Below are 19,134 nucleotides of genomic sequence, written 5' to 3'. Positions count from 1 at the left end.
ACCGTCCTCGGAATAAACTAACTTGCACTGACAAACAAGTAATATGTACTTGGGTCAGAGTGTTCTATCATAAAACTACCATCTTCACGCTCCTTTTCCTTCTGCTCATCCACATGGCTACTGGTCAATGTCTGGCTTCAGCATCACATTGTCTCCAGCTGGCAAGGCACTGAAATGCTCCGTCTTACAGCTGCTCAAACTCCAATTCCTCGGCTCAGATACATTCACAGAGCATGCAAGTTTGTCAATTTCCGGGAGGGTAGGAACCAATGCTGAAAATGGAATGTGTTTGAGTTAGGATACACTGGTTACACTTTACTTTAAAAGAGCTTGTCTGAATAGCCTGAATATGGGGATAAATTACGTTGAACTATGCTGGAATACCGTTTTTTGGGGTGATGTGGAGTCTGTCTACAGTCCAAGGTTCTAGAATATAAGCTAAACTCAGGCCTTCTGTGTTTGGCTTGTGTGCAGTATTCATCTCACATCCTAAAAACACGTCAGTTAGAAAATCTAGAGACTCTAAGTTGCTCAGAAAGTAGATATGAATGTGTGGCTTAATGTTATTTACACAGACACATACACATACATACATACATATGTACACACCCCTCACATTTTTGTTAGTACTGTATTTGGGAACAACTATTCCTGGGATAACATTTGCTAAACCGTAAAGTAATGTACAGGATGCAATTTACTGTCCCCTAAAAATAACATACCCCTTGATGCCTAAATCCCTGGCAACAAAAGTGAGTTCAGAAAGTGTAAATGTCCAAATTGGGCCTATCTGTGAAACGCTGCATCTACTGTACATGCATTTGTAGCAGACATTCTACTATCTTATTTTTCCTTTCAATTAACTTCAAACAGTTGACTCATATTTCATATTGACACCTCAACAGTTTGCACATCACCATAGCGTCGTTATGACTCTATTCGTTGTTGTAGCACCCTCATTTGGACAGTTGCCGTTGAACAGTACTGCTGCACTACTGGGCACTTTGTATTGCTTATTGTATCATTTACATATCGTTGTTGATCAGTCTTCACACACTATTGGTCACTTAGATTCAATTACCAGTATATGTATTGCTTAGCTCAGCATCATTTGCACACTTTTGGTTGATCATTGAAATTTGCTCTCTTTGTCCTAAATGTACATTTTGATATTATGGCTTTGCTGGGGCGGCACGGTGATCGACTGGTTAGCACGTCCGCCTCACAGTTCAGAGGTCGTGGGTTGGATTCCGGCTCCGGCCTTCCTGTGTGGAGTTTGGATGTTCTCCCCGTGCCTGTGTGGGTTTTCTCTGGGTACTCTGGTTTCCTCCCACATTCCAAAAACATGCTTGGTAGGTTAACTGGACACTCTAAATTACCCCTAGGTGTTATTGTGAGTGTGAATGTTTGTTTGTGTCTGTGTGCCCTGTGATTGGCTGGCAACCAGTTCAGGGTGTACCCCACCTACTGGCCGAGGACAGCTGGGATAGGCTCCAGCACGCCCGCGACCCTCGTGAGGATAAAGCGGTATAGATAATGGACGGATGGATGGCTTTTTGCTGTACCAGTGTGAGGCTTCAACACCCGGACACAAATTTCTTATGTGTTTTAAAGTGGAAATCAAAAATATGTTCTACGCAAACCCACTAGTTGAAACAAGGCATTCTGATAAATATTGCGTTTGTGGAATAAGACCAATCACGGCTCACGGTCACAAATATGCCCTAGGTTCAATTCTCCCAACTGGCATTGTCACTCAGAGTTGCGATATTCAATCTCCCCCAATTGCACTCTGGGTAGCTGCTTACTGCTCCAGTGTGTAGCATCACTAATGATATGTGCTTGCTGGGTTCATGACTGTGAGGGATTGTCATGAAAAAATGAAGTAGACATATTATACAAACAATGATGTAATGATTTTCACGAGTGATCCAAAGTGTGATCTGTAATAGACGGCTATTTAACTCCAGATTAGTGTTTTGTGTCCTTTTTTAGCCTTGACTGGAGAGACCTCATAGTGACAGGTTAGTTTATTGAATCAGACGTGGCAGACGAACATTGTTCCATGGTTTGGACTCGAAAACTAAGTATCCACTCATAGGTAGTAGCATTAGTGCAGCATTTACATTTTACACAAATAGTGACTACCTTGTATATTTTAAAAGGGGATAATATAATCTTAACATTATAAACTGTTGGTAATTTGGGTCATAATTGTTCAGGATTTCCACTCTGAGATTTACAAGAAAGCATTTGGAGTCTTAGATTGTGTTGGGTGAATTTATTTCGATGTATTATTACAGCTTAGTCCTTGTTTATTCATATTTTTGATTGGTATACAGATCAATCATCTTGTTGTTGCAATAATTGCTTCCACATGTCAGACTTAACCAGCCCACACCAGTCCATAGCGTCTATGGGTTTGTGAAGGACTCGGGAGCCTTTAATAGCTTTCGACAGTCACGAAGAGCCTGGAAGCATGAGTAGAGGGGGTACAGGATTGTACACTGATGAGGGCGGATATTGGCGACTGGATGATGGGATAATGTGAAGTCAGTATGAGGAGGGAGGCAGATTTGGACAGACACTTCCTCGGGCCTACTTGGTGATGATGAAACGAGATTGGCTCTGTGGGATGAATGGTGCAGATGCTTCCAACTAGAGCACTTGCCATTTGTAAACATCAAGTTTTACACACAAAACAAACGGTATCTTATAATTTCCAGATAAATGTATTGTTCTGTATATGTTTGACTTTTGCTTAAGGAGGGACAGATTACTCTGTCTTGTGGGTGTTTTTGATGGAATGGCGTTTCAGCAAGTCCAGTTAAGCCTTTCACATAATCATTCTTAGGTACAGAATATGTTCCAATTATATATAATAGCAGGGATTTGATCATAGCTTCTATCCCAGGTGGTGTGTACTTTTGCCCAAATTATTTGTGTCAGAAAAAAAGGTAAATGAGGAAAACAGCTGTGATACTTCACGGACACAAAAACAGTCACACTGCCACTATTTCCACTGAAAGATTTTCTAGTATGATCAAATAACAGATGACCCCTGCCAATTTATTGGTCTCATCTTTCTGGCTAGTTGCCCTGTTTGTGATGGGAAGCCAGGAGTGACAGCAAAGAAGCAGACCCCAAAATTTATAACAGTAAAGGAACGAGGCTGCAAAGGAGATTAACTCTAAGGCAACATGCTTTGATTTGTGACATCCTTCTTCTGGATATGGGAGCGCTGTTATTTCCAAAATCCTATTTCCCTTAGAGAATTAAATCACTTTTGAATTTTCCTTTTAAAAGGATTTTTACTCTGCTTGATGCTAAGTGACAGAGAGGTGTGAACAACCTTGGCATATCAGAACCACAATCACTACTTTACTATGTTATCCAGTTTTTCCCCCTCATAATTCAGACCATTTGTTGGCACGTCTTTGTTTAGCCTGTTACTATTTTCCGAGGTTACATAGCTAACCTTGGGTGTATATTACATATAGTATAGTTCTGATTGCAGTCCTGATAAAAAGTACTTATGGAAGTTAGGAAACCCTTGCGTCACAAACAACTAATTTTACAGATAATAATAGTCTTCAGTGAGTTACTATATAATGCAGGACAGGTACACAGTTAATTTCGTAGAGTACATTTTACTCTAAAGAGGCTACATTTGGTGCCCGTCTAAACAGGGTCAATTATGAGAGTAAAATATTTAGTCTTTACACTGAACACATTTTGGAGCAATATTTACTTGAAAAAAAATACTAGTAATTTTTTTTCACTCAGAAATGCAAAGTAAAATTGTCAATAAGTGTTTCTGAGTACGTACATTTTACTTGCATACTTGTAGTAGTGTACTAAAAAAGGTGACTCAAGGTTTGAGGAAAAAACGCACAACTTTCAAGTTCGAACAAGGCCGCTCTACCACCTGATCCACAGCGCTTGGACTGTGAGTTAATAACTTGCTGGTGTCAGGTCTAATACTCGTACCCCCCCAGACCCGAGTAGTTGTGGTCTCCTTTTGGAGACACCACCGATTTACTATGGTACTCAGGTGGTAGAGTAGCTATCTCGTAAACTGAAGGTTGTTTTTTGTTACTCTGTCCTTGAGTGACTTTTTTTTATTTATTATTATTTTTTAAATAAACTAATACTATGCATGTTAAATTTACTCAAAAACTCTCCTTCTAAGATGTACTTAGAATTTCTGAGTGAAAAAAGTTGACTGGGTGGCTTCAAGTAAATATTGTTCCAAATTTTTTTTCAGTGTAAAATTTTCTCTAAATATTGTACTCTCAAATTTTACTCTGTTTAGACAGGGACCAAATATAGTCTTTTTAGAGTAAAATGTACTATACAAAATTTACTGTGTAGTCGTAATAAACATTTTTTGGCATGGGAAATAAGCCTGTCTACAATATGATGCTTTTGGCATGCCCTTTTAAATGTCACCCTCACACTGAAAACCCTCTCTGATGAGGCACTTAAGGAGAGATATTCAAGCCTATACTATTCAGCCGTGAGAATTTCAACTGATGTACTGTATGTCCTACTGTGAATTCACACCAGCAGAAGCATTCGGGTAAAGAGCGATAATTTGATAGGAATAAACCCTGCTGAAGTATGTCATGCATTTGAATAAACTGCAGTCACAATCCAATCAACCTGTTTCAACCCGAGGGAATACCCTTACATGAATCAAAAATTATAGTCTCATATTAAAGATTTCAGTCCTATTGTTGTTTGACTTTAGTTTTTTTTTAATCTCAGCTGGTAATAATCACCAATTCTTCATGCCTTTCAGGCTAATGGCTCATTGTGGTGCTGGAATTTTAAAATACACTAACCCTCGTTTGCTAGTACTCAGGCAACTTCATCGTCTTTTAGCGCTAGAAGCATGTTTTGTTGTTGATGTGGCTTTGCTGTGTACAGATGTATTACAGAGCCGCTTTAAGTGTCTCTACTACTGTACTGTAATTGCCTGCAATGTTTTCCATATGTAGTTGTTCTATTCTACCAGCTTCGAGCACCATGTTGTATTGAATGGGTTATACTTTTTTTTTTTTAATTCCAAAATTTGGCCACAGAGGCTTATAGCAAACAATGTCCGGCATTCCACAAAAGTGAAAGCAGGTGGTGTTCTTTCAGAAAATGTGTCAGCTGGTGGAATGATCTGTGCTGTTATGACATGCCACGACTCATATTGACCATATGATACCACAGACTGTTTACACATTCAAATATATTACCTGTCTAGCTAAGCATTGAATCAAGGTCAATCAATTCACTCTAAACAAGTGCAAACTAATTGAAATGATGCAATTACCTACTGTATTTCTTTATGCCAAGCAAAAATGACTTTCAGCTGAAAAATCAGGGTCACCTTGCTGTTTCTCTTATCCAACACAAAGAGAGAAAACACACTCACTATTTTCATTGCCTAAATTGAGTCCTATGGTTGAAGTGTTTGTGTACTTGGCAGCATTAAGAGTAACATACAATATCACTGACTATTAATTTAGAGCATAATTTAAAGCATGCAAGGAGCTGTGTAACACTCACACTGTCACCAAATAGTTTTACCTTTTCTTACTATGTGTCTGTAAAACTCAGGCTAGCTATAATAATAAAAATAAAAATAATAGTTATTATTATTTTCAGTGAAAAGGGGAACCAACCACTGTGGGCAAGTTTGTCCTTTGAATGTGATTGGCATAGTTTAGTATCATATTTTAATTGTTATTTATTTTTTATTTTTTGCAAGAAATCCCAGAAAACAGAAAATGCCACAAATATTTAAAACAAAAATAGAGAAAAAACAATCTGTGAATCGGCGAATCCATGGGTGCCGAACTGCGAATATGCTAAATACGAGTGGATTAACACTTATTCCACAAACGCAATATTTATCAGAATGCCTTGTTTCAACTAAGTGGGCTTGCATAGAACATATTCATGAAAAAAAATGTTTGCGTTGACTTCCGCTTTAATGAGCTAATAATGATTAGTTTTTATTTGCTGTTGTGCTTGTGCTACATGACATCTTGTTTTATCTATTTCTCATAGGAATGTGATACAAGCTGAGAGCAGCTGGTGATCCCTACACAGGTGGGAGGGTAAGTACAACACTTTTAAAAATAATTCCGTTTTTTGAATGTCTATTAAAGATTATGATCTGTGTGAGATGCACGATTCAAGTTAAAATGATCTGTACACATGTGCTGTGTATAACTGAAAAGTTCAGATTTCTCATTTTTAATCCCACCAAAAAAGATTTTTAAAAAGTTTGTTTCTTGCACATCTTAATTAGTCTCTGTCCAGAGTCTTGTTCAACAAGCTACCTATAATATATTGCAAAATCTGATCCCAAGTAAAACATGTATCCGAAAACACGCATGTTTTTCAGAATCCATGCTGACACCAAATGCTTCAAAATGAAATTGTGCACTGAATGAGCAGTAGACATCATTGAAAAGTCTCATGCATTGGGAAAGAAATTCCAAGAAGTAAATGGTGACTGTTTTCAGCAGTCGTTCAAAAGCCTCATTCATTGGTGATACAATGTGTTACCACAAGGAGGCGGTGGTATGGCATCAATGAGATACTGTACTTAGGTTTGTTTTGATAATAGGAAGACAACGATCAGGTGAAAAGCTGTTTTAATGCCAAATAGATCTTCCTAATCAGTCAGCCATGTCATATTTTGTAATTGGTGAGAAATATTTTTAAACTTTGAAGATACAATATGTATTACTATTGTATATTAATATTACCAAAGACACTTCTAAGCGATTTACCAGCTTTTCTGTCCACCTGTGAATAATTGTAGATGACATGGTGGAAATAATGAAAGGAGACCAGGTGGCAAACCAATCTTGGGATTTATCTCTCCGAAACATGTCAAACAAAGACACATTTTCACAAAGTGAAAGTACGTTTTGTATTAGAAGCAAATGTAGTATGTAAATGTTTTGATTCAACATTTAAACAGAATATACGACAACAGCAATATTTGCTTGTGGATCTTTTAACTGTTGCATACAGTTCATTTTACATGCACACACACTGTTTGTTCGGGGTCAATATTGACCTCGGCCAAGAATATCCTCAAGATAATTGGCCGTATGATATTATGAACTACAGATCTTGTCAAAATGTATTAATGCTGACGTGTTGTCTTTTTACGTGACCGTGTTGAGTAAGGCTTTACTCTTTCTCAATAGCTCACTACTGGAATGGGCGCTATGATTTATGAGCTGTATTACAAATGCTGGAAGCAGCTACTGTCAGGAGACTGACATCCATTCCCTCATGAACTCTATTTATGAACACTATTTTCTTGTGTGTAACTTGGGCTTGTTTTGGACTGCAGGTCTAAGTGCCCAATTCTGATTTTAAGTCCATACCCAATTTTGTTGTCTGTCTATTTACGTTATTTATTTATTTGATATTTATGTATTTTCCAGTGACACATCGCCACAACACTGGCTAGTGACAACACTGAATTAAACAACAATACATACATTTTACAAATATTAAATGTTACTGTTGTAATTGTTATTGATGACGTACTGTGAGGCAACATTATGGGGGTGTGGTAAGCACGAGTGCCTCACAGCTCTGAGGTTAAGCGTTTGAATCTCTGCTGCGGCCTTCCTGAGTGGAGATGACATGTTCTTGCGTGGGTTTGTTCCAGGTGCTCTGGTTTCCGCCCACATTGCAAAAGATGTATGCTTGGTTCAGTGAAGACTCTACCCCATTGGTGTGAATGTGAGCGTGAATGAAAATATGTCCAGGGCGTACCCCGCCGCTCGCCTTAAGTCAGCTGGGATAGTTTCCAGCTCACACTCGACCCAAGTGAGGATAAACAGTGGAGAAAAGGGATGGATGGACTTATTATAGTCGTTTTACTGAGAAGTCAGGACAGAGAAATGTGCACCGATTTTGGTCACTGCCCTTTTGCTATGTCATATAATTACAATATTTCTGGTTCTGTGGTCTTTATTGATCCTTAAGATTTTTTTTAAATATTTGTTTTACTTGTCTTGTTCAGTGACGGTGAGTTTTTAGAAAGCCGCCTATAAATCAAATGTATTATTACAGTTTTGGAGCTATTTCTAGATATGATCTGGTATGATGTCATGCATGGATCAAAAAGATTTTGTTCAAATTGCAAATTGCACAAAACTTCAGTGGCATTTGTCTTAAAGTGGAAGTCAATGCAAACATTTTTTTTTTCAATTCAATTCAATTTTATTTGTATAGCGCATTTCACAACAGCTACAGCTGTAACAAAGCACTTCACATACAACATAAAAATAGCCATAAAACAACAAGTGAAATCAATACATTAACACAAAACACTATATACAAAAGACACCGGAAAACAGCCGAGTATTTTTCCAGTCTCTTGACGAATCAAAAGCCAGAGAATAGAAATGTGTCTTCAAACGGGTCTTAAAAATGGACAGTCTTCTGTCGACTGAAAATGACATCCCAACTGCTCACAACGACCAATCACGGCTCAGATTCAGAAAACAGGTCAGCCGTGGTTGGTCGTTGTGAGCAGTTGGGATGTCATTTTCAGTCGACAGAAGACAAAATGGCCGCCCCCAGAGAGGCTAAAAATGAGTGCATTTTGCTGCTTAACTTATATTCCACAAACGCAAAATTAATCAGAAGTTTCCACTAGTGGGCCTGCTGGGAACATATTCTTGAAAAAAATATATTTAAGTTGACTTCTGCTTTAAGCGATTCTATTCTACACTCGAAAAACAGTTGGGTTAAAAATAACACAATTTTGGGTCAAAAATGTACCGATCCACTAATTGGGTCAAGTTGACCTACCTTCTTGCATTGTTTTGAACAAAACAGCCCAATTTTGGGGGTTGCTTTGTACAAAACTGCTCATTCTTTGGCTTGTTTTCTGCAAAAACAACCAAGAAAGTTGGGTTGAATTGACCCAAGTAAAGTGGTGTATCGGTCCGCTTTTGACCCAAAATTGTGTTATTTTTAACCCAACTGTTTTTCGAGCGTAGTACACTTTGTTTTGCTTGCATGGGCCCAAGTCATGCCACTGACTTTCTGTAGAGGCTGCTCAGAGCTACTTCTTTTGGATGAATGTGGTCTGTACAGGTTTGCTTCATATCCATGCAGCGATGTGTGCTGGAGTCCACAGTTGAAAAGAGGTTCGCCTTTGACTGATGTCTATCTGTCCTTTTGCATGTGTGTACATGTGTTTATTTACATACCAATGGAACACAATGAGGTGGTATGAGTCATCACGAGAGCTTTTCTGTGTGTACAATCAGTAAAGTAAGGTAAAACATAAAGACAAATGCATTCCCGGGATCAGTGTTATGCATATACATTAAGTGTGAATGAGCATGCTCCACAGTCTTAAGGTCGGTGCGCCCGCGGCGCAGGAACTGGCTCGTGTTCAGCAGCGCAAGTTTTAGGCCCGAGTTTGCATGTGCCTGCTGCATCTCGTCTCTCTGACACAGATCATACACGTGTGTACATCCCACCACGGACCACCCAAAGCTTTTGAGGTCTTAACAATAACAGGTCCACTTGCTTCCAGTGATATGGCTTTGGTTCAATCAGAGGTGGATAGGATAGACAAACCATTCTTCCATATCACAGCAACAGCAGCCACTTTGTTTAGTAGACTTGTCACTGTTGTGATCCCACCTCCCAATGCCTTTATCTTCTTTTGCGTGACCACAAGTATACTGCAGGAGCTTTTTATTTAGTCTTTTATCAGTCACTATAAGCCATCATAGCCACCAAAAGATTTTCAAGGGTAATGTATTGGGTTTTCTCTTTTACTATGGCTTTGATTGCAAAATGTGCTGCTGTTTTACTATTTGAAAAACAATTCGGTGTGAGCAAATTCCTCTGGTTAGACATCGCTCTCATTTTTGTGCCCCTTTATTTTGTGATCTGTTTTTCCTCCTTGTGCGCACAAATACACTGTGGTACTGGTAATTAATATGATAATATGGGTGCTGGCATACTGTTTTTTTTCCAGACATCATTGTGAGCCATGTTAAATTGAGGCTTGACTGAGGTTTCTGCTGGAAACAGTCAGGAGAAGCCTAGCACAGTATGTCTCTCTGTCTGTGCCTGGCTAAAGTGGCAAAATAACATTTTTTTTCGCACAGAATACACGTTACCAAAGTGCAGCAAAAACGATATATCCAAATGGCTGTGTGAATATTTGATCTTTGCTCACCTTGGCGTATGTTTGCTCATTGTGGAAAACTCACCACAGAGGCTATAGAGCAGTGTGATGGTTTATTTTGAGCTGCATAGTTTGACAAAAGTGCACTAATGCAGTTATTTCAAACTCAATGTCAACGCCATGCTGCTTACCCTTTGACATGTTGTTTTATTCTTCAACTATGTTTCTCAACACCCTAACCTAACTGCTTATGCGCGAGGATCTGATTTATGGTGTTAAATCCCAGTGGAACGTACATATACAGCAACACAACGTGTAACTAAAGTCTTGTGTTGACCTGATTGTGGGTGACTTATCCAACAAGTTTGTGAGGTATGAAGGGTTGAGCACATTATAATAACTGACAGGCAGTGGCTTCCCCGGCCGGGTGTCTGATAAGAGCGATGGGCTGTGTGAGCTTCAGTGGTGGTATGCCCTCAGCCCACTTGATGCTCCACCTGCTCATGCTGTTAGAAGGCAATCAGCACAAATACGACCCTTAAATTTGAGGTGGATGGGGACAATGTAATAAAACTGACATTAAGTTTTAGTGCTCTGCTCTTCTGGGATAAGGGAACATACTTTCTCAAGCCAACAATAATGTCCACGACACAGCTGATAACTTGGTGTGTAGGAGAAACAATAGCAAAGCCCCGGGAACCTGCTGTGAGGTATCCAGATGGTTTATATTACTCGTCATTTCGATATATATATTTTTTAATACTGTATAGGCTCGCAAAAATGCTTCCCCTTTTCTGATAAAAATCTGTCAACAGAGCTGTGATCTTGAGATTTAGTGTATAAGGTACACAGCACACAGACCTGTCCTTGGGTTTTATATAAGATGCTGGTTGTTGACGTGTGAAAGATCTTCAGTCATCCCTGATGGTGTTACATTTTGTTGTTTTGGGAGGGATCTGTTTTTTTTTTTTTTTTGTTTGTTTCATACGATTTGGCCATTGTTCTTTTACCCATATTGCTCAGTTCACATGCAGATCATTGCTATCGGTTAAAATGAACAATTGCTCCTATGCGTCAGTAATGAAATAGCCCAGCTATTTATGAGTTGGCCTCCCTGTGTGATGAATGACATCCATATCTGGTCCGACAGTGACCATTTTAATTGCCAGTGATTAGAGTCTGTCTTCAATTAAAAGCTAGAAATGATCATTTTCTTTCAGTGGGAACTACTCTTTCGGCACACACAGCCTTCTCTCTTCAATTGTTGTTGTATAGCACTTAGTGTTGCTCATGTTTTACTTGGTTGACTTCTTTATTCGCTCTGGACTTCAGATTATTCATTACCTATGATTTGCACTGATTCATTTCACTTATCAACTGCTTATTTCAAATAAATCACATACAGTACATCATTTATGTGGAAAAATACACTTGGATTAGTTAACATCACTGCGCTAACACTCTATCCATGCTGAGTCACTAAATTCAGGAGCTACATCCTTCCGAATGATCCATCTGAGGGCGATGACTCCATCGCGCTGCATGAAGGCTGTCTAAATTTGATAAAGCTCAAAATTGCATCCCTCGCCAATGCAAATTCTAAATCTACATAATTTTCACACTTCACAACCTTCCGTATCCAAGAAGTCCTGAAAAAAACATTTTTCAATATGGCGGCACCAAACAAGGTGAAGCAGCACAGCCCGATGGTTGTTGCTTTTTTTTTTTTTTTTAAACAAATGTCAAATGTTGGGGCGGCACGGTGGATGACTGGTTAGCACGTCCACCTCACAGTTCCGAGTTTGTGGGTTCGATCCCGGCTCCGGCCTCCCTGTGTGGAGTTTGCATGTTCTCCCCGTATCTGCGAGGGTTTCCTCCCACATTCCAAAAACATGCATGGTAGGTTGATTGGACCCTCTAAATTGCCCCTAGGTGTGATTGTGAGTGTGGATGTTTGTTTGTTTCTGTGTGCCCTGCGATTGGCTGGCAACCAATTCAGGGTGTCCCCCGCCGACTGCCCGAAGACAGCTGCGATAGGCTCCAGCACGCCCGCGACCCTTGTGAGGATAAGCGGATTGGATAATGGATGGATGGATGTCAAATGTTAAGTTTTGTGGGATCTCAAAACCATAACATTTCTACAAATGTTGAAAGACTCATTGTACAATGCAGCTTTGCCTGAAAGCCTGCAGGGCTTTGGTTTGGCAGCTTTTCCTTTTTCCTTGTCCTCTTTGGCTTTGCCAGTTTACTAATCATTCACCCGCTTATAGTGCAAGGTCATAGGGAGGCTGGAGACTTTGCCAGCTGACTTAGGGTAAGAGGCGCCGTACACGATTTACATAGACGACTCACAGTTACACTTATGGGCAAAAACCTAACATACGTAGATCGAGACGAATGGAAGACAAATTACCTGAAGAGAAGCCAAGTTTATTGCAAATCAAAGACACTGCAACATCATGTACGGTAGTGTCCACAAGGGGGTGGACATTCAGCACGAATCTACTGAGAAGCAGTTTGATCACAGATCCCTCTGCAGAAAGATCTATCTCTGGATATACTGAAGATGCATCATGACAAATAACCAAATGCTAATGTTTAGTGTCCAGTTTTGTATTACGGTAACTGTCATTCAACTTGCTCTTGTTTGCCTCAAACAGCCACCTCTAATATAATGATGACTAATATTTAAAAGAACAGACTGCCTTTTCAATAATTCTGTACAATACCAGACCCGTATTTAAAAAAAATCTATCCGGACACATTGTCATGTCTTTTTCACCTTACTTCAACGAGCCTTGTAGTAGTCATTTCTAATTCCTGCTGAGCATGTTGCAGTGTAATAGGGATGGTGATGACAAGTCCAAAGGCCCGTGACTAACAGGACTCTTAAGTAACATATTTTTAATTTGCGGCATTGAAGGTGTTGGGCCCAAAGTACGATTTTTTTTTTCACGGGGCCCCAAATTTCTGGTGGTTCCCTTGCCTGCAAATGTATATGTAACCCAGATACAAATCCTGGACTTGTAATCGATATACCTATGATCTATTACACTGTTTTCTTACTTAAACTGCTAAGTGGGTTACAGATCCATAGCAGAAAACAGTAAGGCCTTCCTTACACTTCATTCTGAGCTGTTTCGACAAGGGTAGTAAAACATCCCCTTTTCTAAGCCTGGCATGAAGTTATAAATTATACACAGTACTGTGTAGAAAACAGATATTTGGGAATGTACTATAATGTGCACACAAAATTCAATTTATTCATAACCTATCAGTTCATTATAACTTCCACTTGTATGAAGAGCAGAAGCAGAGTGCTTTGTGTGTAGGGGGACACCTGGGATCCCCCGCCATCATTATTTTACACACTCCGTTCCAATGGTATTGATGCATTGAGTTTGACCCATAAATATCATTTTGCTATTGTTTTTGGAAGTGCAGCCTGTCCAAAAATGTCCCACTGTTAGTCCATTGTCACACGTTCCAGCATTCCAACGTCTCCCTCAAGGGGATTTTTTGGGGCTTGTATTGGCAGGATTAAAGCTTGTATTGGCAGGAATGTTTGGCAGCACAGTGGACTATGAGTTCAAATTAGGGACATGCCTTGCAGTGTGTTAAGGTAGGCTGTTTATTTTCTTAAAAATAATTGGCTAAAGAGGTAAGACAGGCAGGGCTGAAATCCAGGTGCAGTCAGTCAATATAAATGATGTGCAGTAAGACCATGAATGATACGAAGGATTTCCTTTTCATTTATTACTTCATGTATCATACATGGAAAGGGATCAAGGTTGTTTGACCCATTTTGACCTTTCTCCTCATTAAATTCCAAACGATCCATTCACAGCAGCATGTATTCACATGAGTAAATATTCCTATGTATTTTATAGTCAGTAGGTGTCAAAAGGTACATGGTTGTGTTTGCGATTTCAGGGTGACGACGCGTTTGTTTTTTCGATGTGTACTCTGTCTTGATTTTTGTTTTGAACTTGCTGAACTCTCACGCTCCGACGATTCACCGTTTGGGAAACCTGTGTGATTGCCACTCCTTCCTAATTCGCTCAGCATTAGCATTCCTTAAAGATGTGATGTCATTTGGGTGTAAAATGAGTCTTTTTCATGTCAACATTTGGTTGGTGATGATGCACATCTTACTACCCCTGTCAGATGCAAATCCACGTTTGTTTTGATTGCAATCCCTTTTTCCCGCCCAGCATTTGAGACTCCATTATAACATCACAGTTTACCTTGCATGTGCTTGTGTACATACTTGTTGATAGTACATTCCCTGTACATATAGAGCATGTTTTCTTTCTTACCTCATTAAGCTAGGATGATTCTGTCAGTGCTGCCTTGGACACAAGCTGTGCTCCAGTCAGCGAGTACTCACATTTGCAGATGCTTCGAAGGTCACCAGTGTACACTGGGTGTTGCTTGACCTTGACTGGGGTGTGTTAAACTACTCAACGTTGTTGTCGACATATGAGAGCCAAAGGGAAGTCATGAAGGAGTGGTGTGGAAGAGAATGCCCCAAAAGATGGACAATTGCATTTTGAGAAAATTATAAATCAAGAACTGAAAGAGAAAGCCCCAGTGGTGGCTGTGATCAGAATTAGGTTGAATATGAGTCATTATTTAATGATTATTGGCAATACAAAGACAGTAGTTCAGCCATAGTTTTTCTTTTAGCATATAAAGGAGCAGTGCAATCTCTGTTATACTCTTCTAGAGATGGAATTTGGCTTGGATTGGTTTCTCTTGAAGGTCCAGTCATTCCATAGTTATCTGGGAGAACCCTGATGATGTTGACAGATTGCAGATGATTACAAAACAGCTAAAGTTAGTACGTATGACTTGCAGACAGGGTTGAAAGCCCATGCTAAGTCTCATTGGGCAAATCAAAATCATCAAAAGGTAGGTACCAAAGCAGTAGGATATCATGTGGAATGTGGAGACCCATTCCATTTTTATTTTCACATATTTTCACTTCAATAAAAGCAGTTCTGAGCGACTGCAGTCAAGATGACTGTTATTGTTAAAGGGATTATTTATTCATCATTAAACCCTTCATAAGGAGTTCATCATGAGATGACTTTTTTTCCTTTTGGAAAATCTTTACTACTGTAAAATTACATCTTTATATCATCTTTAACCTTATTCGCTTTGGGTACCCCTCCCGATTAAAGTTGAACTTTGTCTAGCACGTGTTCTTTCTATAGCATGTGTTCAAAGTGCTTTGACAGACAGAAAAGCATACATCATGGGTCTCCAATCCTGTTCCTCCGTGGCCGGTGTCCTGCCTGTTTTCCATCTCTCCCTGCCGCAGTCCACACCTGATTCAAATGAGCAAGGTCATGATCCAGCTTCTACAGACCTTGATGATTATATGGTCGTTTGATTCAGGTGTGTGGCAGAAGGGAGAAAATGGAAAACAGGTAGGACACCGGCCCTCGAGGAACAGGATTGAAGGCCCATGGCATACTTAAAACAAAATAGGATACCACTTGTCATGCCCGAATATCATTTAAAATGCAAAAACTGATTCAGAAATCAGCATGAAACCAATTGAGAGTTACCAAATACGAGTCGCTCTCCTATAAAAGACTGTGAGTAAATATGTTGTTTGGTGGGAGTTTTACCAAAGAGAATGAATGAGAACGGGAAGAATCAGACGAACGAGGAGCAGATTTGCACTGCAGAAAATGTGCGGTGTATATAGTTTACTTTATGAAGATGCACACAAAAGCTATCCCAGTTATTTTCACTTCAGCAAAAGTATTTCAACAGCCTGCAGAAGAGAATGAATGAGAGCACTGACATTAATCTTGGTTGCATTATTCTGTAACTGTTGTGGCTTTGGCTGCAGAAAGAAATGTAGTCTTGCACTCTGACATCATTGTTAAGGACAATTAACATTGATGTGACAACAACAAAGTTTTGTTTAATAAACAATCTGTAATGTTCCCCACATTAAGCTCTAAATCTTAACAACTGCTGCCAACTCGAAACTGTTGGTTAATATAAAACAGGGACAGTAATTTCATTTAGCTCTTATGTGCTGAAAGGATTTATGCAGATGCTTCAAGTCAAATACAATCCAAAATTCCCAAATGTTGGAATGAAATAAAATGTTAAAACCAGGATCCAAATCTTTAGTGATATGCATTCAACTAGTTATCTCAAGTTGTTATTTATGTTCTCGTGATAAGCCACTTTTCTTTGTGTGAGTGAATGCCATTGACATTTTGTGGTCTAGAATATGTGAAAAAAATAACAACCCCGCCAAAAAAACCCACATCAACTATCTCTTCTCTTCATATGAAAAACTGTCACTGATTTTGAACATCTGAGACAAGATTGCCGTAATACATTAAATACAAGTTCCTTTTAGATACTCTAAATGCCCTTTTCCATATCCTGTCATTATTTTAGCTGCCTGGCACTGATAATTTATGGGACTGACATCATGTGACACCTATATTTTGAGCCACTCTTTATTCAGCTTTATTTCAGATGGAGATGTAATCAAGAGATTCCTTGATTGTGATTGCTAATTGTATGTTCACTGTAAAGATCCACGTGCTGTTGGCAACAGGTGTAAAAGTTGTCGAAATCACCATATTTAAAAGAGGGTTGTGCGCTTTAGGGTACTCTGATGGTTTTTGCACCATAGGGAATTTGTGAGAGCCCCGCGAGCAAAAACTTACGTTTGAAGTGATGGAATTGGAAGTGCTAGTGGAAGACAAACAAACGAAATATACAGAAAAGAAATATATCGCTTGGATAATTTCAGGGAAGGAAGCAAACGCATAAAAGCTATGTTTTGTTTGACTTAACTCGCCCAAGTCAGCCCTTAGATCATTCAGAAGCTCCACAATTGCATTGGTCAAAAGATACGGTATGTCGTGATACTTGTTTTTGGCATTTAGAAAAATGACCTCTCATTCTCCTTGAGCTTTTTAAACAGAAAATGAGTCATCCCAATTTGTCTCAGGTTTGATAAATCACAATGCACAAACAATATTAAGCATATGCTCCTCCCAGAAGGCACAAAGTGAACGACAATATTGCCGGTTTGGCAGATAGAAATCCTGACTGTAACCGGTTAGGAGATCACCTTCCTCATCTGTTTGCATGAGCATCAAGTTTGCACCTGTTTTTGCATGTGCCAACCAATAGTAAATTAGGTCCATAGTGTGAGGAAATGTGGTGACAGCAATATGGCTGTTATAATACATTTCATTGACATGTTATGGCTGTTATAATACATTTAATTGACATGCAATTCCCCCCCCCCAAAAAAAAAAAATCTGTCAGTCACATCCACTACAAATCAACCAGATTAAGAAGCAGCAGAAAAGACAAAAACATTAGATCAACACAAAACTAAGCGCCATTCGTTTCCTTTGATTAAGAATTGAGCTGTTTTCATAAAAGTATTGACAAGATGATCTCTTTGGTGGCACCAGTTATTCATCATCCTATAGTTTCTTGCTTTTGTGACATTAAAATGGAAACATCTTCATTGAAGTTTGACAAATATTCCGAAAATACAAGCACTATTCAAACCCTGAAAAAACGTGTGTAGTTCTTCCAGTGAAACAAATCAAATTCTGCTCCTTAATTTCTAGCCATGTACCGATTTCCTAAAAAAACAACAAAAACCCCTTTCATTTCATTAATTTTGTGTTGCGTTGAATTAATAGCACATGTGCTTTTTTTGAACTATAATAACTTAAAAGTAAGTAAAATCAGGTTATCGAACTAATGTGCAGCAGACCAGTCTACTATGGCTTACTGTCAGCATGTCGCCCCGTCATATCATGTGGACAAAGTCCTCAGGGCCCATTCACTGAAGAAACAGTATCTAAATCAGGAATCTTTAATCCAGCACACATGTACAGTATGTGGCTCGTCACTTTTTACCTTCCCTTCCTGCAGTTTAGGGCATGTTGCCAAAAATATCATGTTTCAAAGCTGAGATAGTTTGATTTTAAAGTCTTAAGTACCGTACGTGTGTTTGTGCATGTGTACTGTTAATGTAAGCACATATTCTTCATAGTGTGTTCTGTCGCCTGTGTCAATAGATACTAACGTTGACATCAGCTACAGTAACAGCCTGCAGCAAAATGTAGAAAATGAGTGCTTGTAGTATCAAAGTCAGGGTGTGTTTTCATTTGATTTGGACGATGTTCAATTCATATCTGTCACAAAAGAAACACTTGCTTTATCTGTTACAGAACTGCTACATTCCAAGTTTTATCTTGAAGTCACATGACATGGATCTGGTTTTATTTTCTGACTCGTACAAAGCACATAGGTCACATGGAATGAATCAATGTACAGTATAGTGTGCCTTATTAATTTAGATTTTTGTATGTATCATAAAACAGGCTTACAATTCCGTTAGTTGCATGCTAACTGTTGAACTTTTTATTGGATTGTGCGTTGTATGAATGGGCATAGCGGTCGCTTGTTGATTCATCACATCTGAAGCAAATTGAATGCCCTACTGGACACGGACACGTGCTGGCATGTGACATAACGTCATGAACGCAATTGTTTTTTTCCAAAACTTATGTAAGGGATGTAATGGATATTGGTGGCCATGACGGCCTGGACCGGCCCAGAACCGGCCGTACGGTAAAATTCACATATATTCCGGAAATTCCGATGGCCGCCCCGCCCCTGGTGGTGACATGAGTGACTTTGGGGCATCACCAGTCATTAGAGGCACATCCATGACACCAGCTGAAGTGTCAGCCTTTGAAGATTTTGACATGCAATGCAATAACATGGCTTTTTTCCTTGATGTAGTTATTGCAGTTTTGTTTGGAGTATTGGGGTTCTGCACATGGAAGTCATTACCCTGGGGCTCGGGAGCGCCTTTCCATAGAGACAAAGGAGCCTGGAGACCATCTGTGCATTATACCTGGGGTCTTATTTTT

The 19,134-nt window shown here is 39.3% G+C and overlaps 1 long non-coding RNA gene across 1 annotated transcript in view; it reads left to right on the top strand.

The window, feature by feature from the left end:
• The window catches only part of LOC147148376 (uncharacterized), a 42,575-nt gene that overhangs the window by 8,443 nt on the left and 14,998 nt on the right, over window positions 1-19,134 (top strand). Inside the window, exon 2 of the long non-coding RNA XR_015086585.1 lies at window positions 6,067-6,116. This is a non-coding gene — a long non-coding RNA (uncharacterized LOC147148376). The remainder of the gene's footprint in view (window positions 1-6,066; window positions 6,117-19,134) is intronic.

This window comes from Filicampus tigris, chromosome 4, assembly GCF_054856515.1.
Source record: "Filicampus tigris isolate MCC_2025a chromosome 4, RoL_Ftig_1.0, whole genome shotgun sequence".
Classification (NCBI taxonomy): Eukaryota; Metazoa; Chordata; class Actinopteri; order Syngnathiformes; family Syngnathidae; genus Filicampus; species Filicampus tigris.
This window is presented reverse-complemented; position numbering and strand designations above follow the sequence as displayed.